The sequence below is a fragment of the Sphaeramia orbicularis genome, chromosome 8, assembly GCF_902148855.1.
Source record: "Sphaeramia orbicularis chromosome 8, fSphaOr1.1, whole genome shotgun sequence".
NCBI lineage: Eukaryota > Metazoa > Chordata > Actinopteri > Kurtiformes > Apogonidae > Sphaeramia > Sphaeramia orbicularis.
The window spans coordinates 19200208-19209146 of NC_043964.1; the positions used below are offsets into that span (position 1 = coordinate 19200208).

Here is an 8939-nt window from a genome sequence, read left to right on the forward strand (position 1 = left end):
CAACTTGAAGGTCCATCACAAGGAAATAATCCGACATGTTTTCCTGTACTAGTGCATGCCTGGGATGTAAACTCTACGCGACGAGAAAACACAGTTTGTGTATGATAAACAAAAAAAAGGATGAGGTTCGCAAGACTGTGCAGGGGGTATAGCTCAGTGGTAGAGCATTTGACTGCAGATCAAGAGGTCTCCAGTTCAAGTGTAGATGCCCGATTTCTATTTACTGTAAGCAGTTAGACATGCACAGAAATGAACGAGTGTCACAAAAAGATATTTACATCATCAGGTACCAACTGTACATAAGCTATACTAGGCTCTCTGAAAAAGGGTCAGTTTTCTGTGTGTTCAGGTAAAAACAGGCATTATAACAAGAAATCCCCTCAAATTTTGGTACGTTTTCAGAATTTTGTTCATGAGGGCAAAGAAAGGATGAGGTTTTCCACTTCATGCAGGGGATATAGCTCAGTGGTAGAGCATTTGACTGCAGATCAAGAGGTCTCTGGTTCAATTCCGGATGTCCCCTCTCTCTTTATAACAAGTAGATAAACATTTACAGAAATGACTGAGTGGGAAAAAAATAGGTGACCAGGTAACAACTGTACATAAACTATACATTTAGGCCAGATTTAGATGGTAACGTCTGAAGCGAAAATGTAAAAGTGGAGTTGTGTTCTATGTTTATACGCATTTGTTGGGGGAAAAATCTGCATGCAAACGGGCAAACAAAAGTGTTTGAAATTTCCTTTTTATGTAGTATGTAAGCCAGGTGGACCAAGACCAAGTGCCTGCGTAGAACGTTTCTACTTCTCCGTTCCTGTTCTCTCCTAGCACGAAATACAATCACAAAACATGAAACGAAACAGGGATTTAATGTGCCTTCTCTGCCATCAGAGACCTACCCTCTATAAAGATTCATGACAATTGCTGAAACAACTCTTGGATGTAAATTAGAGCGGCTAGGGCAACTTGAAGGTCTGTCACAAAGAAATAATCCGACATGTTGTTTTCCTGTACTGGTGCATGTCTGTGATGTAAACTCTACACAATGAGAAAACGCAATTTGTTCATGATAAACAAAAAAAAGGATGAGGTTCACAGGTTTGTACAGGGGGTATAGCTCAGTGGTAGAGCATTTGACTGCAGATCAAGAGGTCTCCGGTTCAACTCCGGATGCCCCCTCTCTCTTTACTACAAGTAGAAAAACAGAAATGACTGAGTTGGAAAAAACAGGTAACAACTGTACATAATCTATACACTTACCTCCCTTAAAACAGGCATTGTAACAAGACTGATTTATTTCCATAATTTTGTTCATTTGTTCAAAAAAAAAAAAAAAAAAAAACAGATCATAAACGGTTAGAATATCTCCACAACTGCAGGTCTTGGTGGCCACAGATGCTCAGTTGGCTGAGAGATCCCATTGTTGTTCTTCTGGACATATGTTCATCACTTTGTTCATCAATAAAAAAGATTATAAGATTTAAGTAGGGTGTGGATCAACAGCAGTGGCGGCTGCTCGTCTTTCAGACAGGGGAAGCTCATTGTCGGCTAACATTAAAAAAAATGTCAAGTTATTTAAACATAAATTCGTCCCTCCGTTCCTTTTTAAGAAAATGGTCAGTGACCTTATCGTACCAACCAAACAAGAAAACATTGAAATTATGTTAAATTGAAACAAGGAAGTACAATGACTGTGTTTTATTTACAGTGCAAGAAATGAACAAGTAATTTCGTAGTGGTTTCTCTCTCAATTTCACAAACAGAATGTGTGATGGTATTAAACTGAACTCTGTGAAGTGAAGGAGTAGATCTCAAAATATCTGTCAATCAACGAGATTCAGCCTTTTGACTGATCCTCCAATCAGCACGTGGAAGTCCGGCGTCCAGCCCAGCCGAGCTCCGCCCACAGCTCCATTCACCCCAAGAGACGCTGAGCGTACAGGGGCGGGACAACATCATGGCATTTATCCAATTACCGTCCAGTTTTGAGGCAATGAAAAAAACTGTTCCACTCAGTCCCATTGAAGTGCATGGATGCTGAGCGGCTACGGGCAAATGCCATGAGCAGAGATCGAATGAGAAAACAGCACAACAGGAATGTATGAGAAGTGAACAACATGGAGTCCATTGATTTGTGATAAAGCTGATTCTGAAGGAAGTCGTCTGTGAGATGAACGTGTTCTAACACATTTGTAGTCAATGAAATGTCAACACAACCGTACATATTTAACCATTTAATTTTCATAATTTTAGGGGAAGCCAAGCTTCCTTTGCAGTCCATGAGAATTCACCTCTGACAGGTCTCCCCTCAAATGTTTCATAATGTTGCTTATTTGGTCATGAGTTCATCAAATGAGTGGGATAAAAAGGTGAGCTCCAAAGCATTGCACAGGGGGTATAGCTCAGTGGTAGAGCATTTGACTGCAGATCAAGAGGTCTCCGGTTCAACTCCGGATGCCCCCTCTCTCTCTTTAAACTAAACACTCCGTGATTAATATATAGATCTGAAATATATCAGAATACATAGACATTAACCCATAGCTTGAGAGACCCTGCTCTGTATAGAACTTCATAACTACTACTCATAGAAGAGTTGTTAAATGCAAAGTATCAAAAGAGGATAACTGCAAGTCTTGTTGGCCGTAGATGCTCAACTGGTTCAGGTCCCATTGTTGTACTTATGGATATATGTTCATCATTTTGTTCATGAGTAAAAAGATGATCAGATTTAAGTAGGGTGGAGATCAAGAGGTCTCCAGTTCAAGTGTAGATGCCTGATTTCTATTTACTGTAAGCAGTTAGACATGCACAGACATGAACGAGTGTCACAAAAAGATACTTACATGATCAGGTACCAACTGTACATAAGCTATACTAGGCTCTCTGAAAAAGGGTCAGTTTTCTGTGTGTTCAGGTAAAAACAGGCATTATAACAAGAAATCCTCTCAAATGTTGGTACGTTTTCAGAATTTTGTTCATGAGGGCAAGAAAGGATGAGGTTTTTGACTTCATGCAGGGGATATAGCTCAGTGGTAGAGCATTTGACTGCAGATCAAGAGGTCTCTGGTTCAATTCCGGATGTCCCCTCTCTCTTTACAACAACTAGATAAACATTTACAGAAATGACTTTGAGGGAAAAAATAGATGACCAGTTAACAACTGTACTTAAACCATACACTTAGGCAACATTTAGATGGTAACATCTGAAATGAAAATGCAAAAGTGGGGTTGTGTTCCACATTTATATGCATTTGTTGGGGGAAAAATCTGCACGCAAAAGGGCAAACAAAAGTGTTTGAAATTTCCTTTTTATTGATGTAGTATGTAAGCCAGGTGGACCAAGACCAAGGGCCTGCATAGAACCTTTCTACTTCTCTGTTCCTACTCTCTCCTATAGCATGAAATACAATCACAAAACAGGAAACGGAACAGGGATTTAATGTGCCTTCTCTGCCATCGGAGACCTACACTTAATAAAGATTCATGACGATTGCTGAAATGACTCTTGGATGTAAATTAGTGCGGCTCGGGCAACTTGAAGGTCTGTCACAAGGAAATAATCCGACATGTTGTTTTCCTGTACTGGTGCATGTCTGTGATGTAAACTCTATGCAACGAGAAAAGGCAGTTTGTGCATGATAAACAAAAAAAGGGTGAGGTTCATGAGTTTGTGTAGGGGGTATAGCTCAGTGGTAGAGCATTTGACTGCAGATCAAGAGGTCTCCGGTTCAACTCCGGATGCCCCCTCTCTCTTTAGACTAAACACTCCGTGATTAATATATCGATCTGAAAAATGTCAGAATATATAGACATTAACCCAAAACTTGAGAGACCCTACTCTGAATAGAACTTCATAACTAGTACTCACTGAAGAGTTGTTAAACATGAAGTATCAAAACAGGATAACTGCAGGTCTTGTTGGCTGTAGATGCTCAATTGGTTGAGATCCCATTGTTGTTCTTCATCATCTTGTTCATGAGTAAAAAGATAAGATTTAAGTAGGGCATAGATCAAGAGGTCTCCAGTTCAAGTCTGGATGCCCCCTTTCTATTTACTGTAAGCAGTTAGACATGCACAGAAATTAATGAGTGTCACAAAAAGATATTTACATGATCAGGTACCAACTGTGCATAAGCTATACTAGGCTCTCTGAAATAGGGTCAGGTTTCTATGTGTTACGATAAAAACAGGCATTATAACAGTGTTTTTCAACCTTTTTTGGCTCGTGACCCTATTTTAACTTCACAAATTTCTGGCGACCCCAGACATTCAAAACAGAGACATGTTTTTGCTAAAAATTAATTTGTTTTTGATCATGTAATACTTTGCTATACTATGTTACAAATAAATGTTGATTTTAGACAATATTTAGTCTATATAATGTATATTATTATGGACAGAGGCAGAAAAGCCAGGTGTAGATTACTGCACAAAGTGAGAATTTTATTTTCCTTGCTCAGGATATGTCCAGTCAGTCCAGCTTGGATTTACAAGGCTGACAATTAATACTGAACAAACAACTCAAACTAGGAATTATGAAAGAGCTGCAGCATCTGAAACCGACCACAATGAACATTTGACAGATAAACAGAACCACAGTGCTTCAGTTTCAGCTTCACAGTTTGTCATGTCTTTTATGGATTGGGATTGTCTCTGTCAACTCAACATATATTTTTTCAGTTTTTTTTTTTTTTTTTTAATCAATTACTAGAAATTTCAAGCGACCCCATTTGAATTCCAGGCGACCCCATGTGGGGTCCTGACCCCAAAGTTGAAAAACACTGCATTATAACAAGAAATTAACTCAAATGTTGGTACGTTGTCATAATTTTGTTCATGAGTAAAAAAAAAATAAGGATGTGGTACAAATCATTGCAAAGGGGGTATAGCTCAGTGGTAGAGCATTTGACTGCAGATCAAGAGGTCTCCGGTTCAAATCCGGATGCCCCCTGTCAAGTTTTAAAGGATACATTACTATGTCATCCCAAAGTGAAGGAACTCTTTCCTTTGTTTGGCATGCTGTCATCATCACCCCAACCTCCTCCTGTGGAAGCACTTTCTAGTGTTACAGTTCAGTGGTAGAGCATTTAACTGCAGATCAAGAGGTCTCCGGTTCAACTCCGAATGCCCCCTACCAAACTTTACAGCATCCAACAATACAAATAAAGGGAACCCTTCCGTTTGTCTCAAAAGGACCAAAACCTTTACAACTTTCCCACTTCCAGAGCCTTGGGTTTTGTGGTATCCTCCAGTTCCACGCAGAGGAAACTGAACATTCACCATCCACAGTGTTTCGGAGAAGTTTGGGCTCCTGTCTGCTCTGCACTTTATCACAGTGTTTACCTCTGATACTGCGATATTCCAGAAAGAGAGATGACAGATGAGCCTCGATTTCCAGTTCCTACACAAAACCACATGTGTACAGAGCTTTAATGCATGTTTTGCTCTGCAGCCAGAGGTCTAGAAACTAAACCGAAGAATAATTTTCAGGGAATTGAGGTAATTACCCCGTTCACATTTCACAGTCTACAAGATTTCCACCTTTGGCTTGCTCTTTTTGTGACTGGTAGATGTTAGTTCATTTTTGAGCAATGCAGAGTGGCGAAGTTCAGTCATGCCTTATTGTTTACCAAGAGTGAACTCCACGGGGAGCAGGGTGATATACAGCAACATGAGAGCCCAGACAAATTAAGGAGCCATGACAATGAAAAGCAGATGTGGCTATGGGGTGGTCAAATTACTTTATTGCCTTGTGAAAACAGTGAGAGACAGTGTGAAGCATCCTGGTTAAGTGTCAAAGACAGTCTGATAATTGGTGAGACATGCATTGCTTGATATATTTTTTGATTCATGACTTTTATTTTGTCATTCTCACAAAGCAAATAACTCCCATAGGTTTACATGACACTAAAATATAATTGCTGTGGTCATATTTCATCACATCATATTACAAAATTATAGTTTCTCTAGCAAGTCAGCCTTAAAGTATTCTGTTTTCGCTCCCAAGTATTGTAAATGAAACCTTCTTGTAGCATTGGTGGATATAAAAATTGGAACAGATGTTGGTGTAATGTGCATGTTTGGTAGATGATGAGTTACTCTTAATAAAAAAAAAAAAAAATCAGCAGAAAGGAGGTGAATTAACTTCAGAGAGCAGTGAAACTTTACTGTCCAATTTCATATGCTGCAAAACTGGACACATTTACATTTCACTATTACACTTACTTCCTAAGTCCTGACTTGAAGGTGACTTTATATCTGGAAAAATAAAAAATAAAAATAATAATAATAATAATAATAATAATAATAATAATAATAATGATGATACATCGGCTTTATTTAGCGCTTTTCTAAGTACTCAAAGAGGCTTTACAATGAACAGCCAAGGGACGAACTCACATCAAACAGGAAAACAGATACGGAGTTAATACTAAATGGCAATAAAAGAACAAATACAGAGACAAACATAGAAAAAAGAAAACACACGAGAAGGTAGATGAGGGTGGATGAGGTGGAACAGGCAGTCAGTTTTCAAATGATGATCTGAAGAGGTGAGATTTGAGTTGGCTTTTGAATGAGGTGAGTGTGTCACCTCATTCTGCGAACATAACTAATGAAAATCCAGGAATACTCAGGTACATGTATGTGAAACAGAAGCAGATTCAACAATTACTATCAAAGCTATTCTAAAATAAGTAAGTAAATATATAAAATATAACTGTATAAATACAAATATGTATAGTTCAGTATTTTTAATCCATGTAATTTATGAATTAACCACAATATAAACATTTAATAAAGTAGTTTAATGACTTAACTTGACCTTTGAAGTAATTTTGTTTGCCTACATCCTTGGTAATAGTCTGTACACATGTAAAATTTTTGTTTGTTTTTTTTCCAAGTATGTCATTATGCTCAGTCCCAAAGTTTTAAATACCCATATTCTGCTCTTGTACTATAATAAAGGTGTATAACATGCACTATCATTAGCTTCTGGAGTCAAATATCAATAAATAATTAATAATATCAATAAAGAGCTTGTTTTCACTTCAACTTTATCACATACTACCAATTCCTTGGTAACTTATGTCGTATGTTTTTGTAACCAAATGTTCCACATAACATTAATTTTCAAAGTGAACCGAAGAAGTAAGTATTTAGATGTCAAGGGCAATGTGACGCAAGTAAGCGATTTAACAAGAGAAGGTTGGGGTGATTATTACAACATGCCAATGAGTTCCCTATCAATTAAAACTTGACAGGGGACATCCGGAGTTGAACCGGAGACCTCTTGATCTGCAGTAAAATGCTCTACCACTGAGCTATACCCCCTACACAGGCCCACCAACCTCACCCTTTTTTTCACCCTCTGCGTGTACTGGAGGATACCACAAAACCCAAGGCTCTGGAAGTGGGAAAGTTGTAAAGGTTTTGGTCCTTTTGAGACAAACGGAAGGGTTCCCTTTATTTGTAATGTTGGATGCTGTAAAGTTTGGCAGGAGGCATCCGGAGTTGAACTGAAGATCTCTTGATCTGCAGTTAAGTGCTCTACCACCGAACTGTGACACTAGAAAGCACTTCCACAGGAGGAGGTTGGGGTGATGATGACAGCATGCCAAACAAAGGAAAGAGTTCCTTAAATTTGGGATGACATAGTAATGTATCCTTTAAAACTTGACAGGGGACATCCGGATTTGAACCAGAGACCTCTTGATCTGCAGTCAAATGCTCTACCACTGAGCTATATCCCCTACATAAACATACCAACCTCACCCTTTTTTTAACTCATGGACAAATGAACAAAATGATGAAAATGTGTCAATATTTGAGGAGATTCTGTTGTTACAATGCCCATTTTTACCTTAACACATAGAAATAGACCATTATTTAAGGCAAATGAATGATATACCAATGATATAATAAATGATAAAATAAAAATATATGATCATAATCAGGTACCAACTGCACATAAGCTATGCCAGTCTCTCTGAAATAGTCAGGTTTCTATGTATTAAGGTAAAAACAGGCCTCAAATGTTGATCCATTTGTAACATTTTGTTCATGAGCATATTGAAAAAAAAAAAAAAAAAAAAAAAAAGATTAGGATTGTCTTTTTGTGTAGGGGGTATAGCTCAGTGGTAGAGCATTTCAATGCAGATCAAGAGGTGTCTGGTTCAACTGCAGATGCCCCCTCTCTCCTTAACACACATAGACAAACATTTACAGAAATGACTGAGTGGGAAAAAAACAGATGACCAGGAAACAACTCTACATAAACTATATAAGGTCTGTTTCTATGTGTTATGGTCAAAACAGGCCTTGTAACAAGATTGACACATTTTGTTCATGAGTAAAAAAAAAAAAAAAAAAAAAAGGATGAGCTTTACACAGATCATCTCCGTAACTGCAGGTGTTCTTGGCCACAGATGCTCAACTGGTTGAAATCCCATTGTTGTTCTTCCAGATATACGTTCATCATATTGTTGTAAGTGTGTAGTGTAGTTTATATGCAGTTGTTATCTCCTTTTTCCCACTCAGTCATTTCTGTAAATGTTTAACTACTTGTAATAAACAGAGAGGGGGCATCCGGAGTTGAACCAGAGACCTCTTGATCTGCAGTCAAATGCTCTACCACTGAGCTATACCCCCTGGATGGAATGGTAAACTCTCACTGTGCCAACCAAAACCTCTGCATGTCCAAAAATTAAAGCTCTAAATAGACGCCATGATCAAAATGTTCAAGTCTCAATATGTGGCAAGAAATTAGTAAAAATGTGTCACAATAAATACGACAAGGTTCAAGGTTTGCGTTGCATTTTAGTGACATTAAGGGCAAAAATTCAAGTTCTTGGTTATGGACTGAAAATATATCAGTTTAGGGTCAAATTTTCTCAGGAATCGGAATCTGAAATTATTTATGCAAAATCTCTGGTTAAATT

The 8939-nt window shown here is 38.1% G+C and overlaps 9 non-coding genes across 9 annotated transcripts; 6 read left to right on the top strand and 3 right to left on the bottom strand.

Annotated features, from left to right (window-relative positions):
* Positions 1-451: 451 nt before the first annotated feature.
* On the top strand, positions 452-523 carry trnac-gca (transfer RNA cysteine (anticodon GCA)). Its single transcript has one exon. It is a non-coding gene; the product is annotated as a tRNA-Cys (tRNA).
* A 584-nt stretch (positions 524-1107) lies between these two features.
* Positions 1108-1179, top strand: trnac-gca (transfer RNA cysteine (anticodon GCA)). Its single transcript has one exon. It is a non-coding gene; the product is annotated as a tRNA-Cys (tRNA).
* A 1212-nt stretch (positions 1180-2391) lies between these two features.
* Positions 2392-2463, top strand: trnac-gca (transfer RNA cysteine (anticodon GCA)). Its single transcript has one exon. It is a non-coding gene; the product is annotated as a tRNA-Cys (tRNA).
* Positions 2464-3015: 552 nt separating this feature from the next.
* trnac-gca (transfer RNA cysteine (anticodon GCA)) lies at positions 3016-3087 on the top strand. Its single transcript has one exon. It is a non-coding gene; the product is annotated as a tRNA-Cys (tRNA).
* Positions 3088-3675: 588 nt separating this feature from the next.
* On the top strand, positions 3676-3747 carry trnac-gca (transfer RNA cysteine (anticodon GCA)). Its single transcript has one exon. It is a non-coding gene; the product is annotated as a tRNA-Cys (tRNA).
* A 1132-nt stretch (positions 3748-4879) lies between these two features.
* On the top strand, positions 4880-4951 carry trnac-gca (transfer RNA cysteine (anticodon GCA)). The gene has a single exon. It is a non-coding gene; the product is annotated as a tRNA-Cys (tRNA).
* Positions 4952-7260: 2309 nt separating this feature from the next.
* On the bottom strand, positions 7261-7332 carry trnac-gca (transfer RNA cysteine (anticodon GCA)). Its single transcript has one exon. It is a non-coding gene; the product is annotated as a tRNA-Cys (tRNA).
* Positions 7333-7679: 347 nt separating this feature from the next.
* trnac-gca (transfer RNA cysteine (anticodon GCA)) lies at positions 7680-7751 on the bottom strand. Its single transcript has one exon. It is a non-coding gene; the product is annotated as a tRNA-Cys (tRNA).
* An 826-nt stretch (positions 7752-8577) lies between these two features.
* Positions 8578-8649, bottom strand: trnac-gca (transfer RNA cysteine (anticodon GCA)). The gene has a single exon. It is a non-coding gene; the product is annotated as a tRNA-Cys (tRNA).
* Positions 8650-8939: the final 290 nt, after the last annotated feature.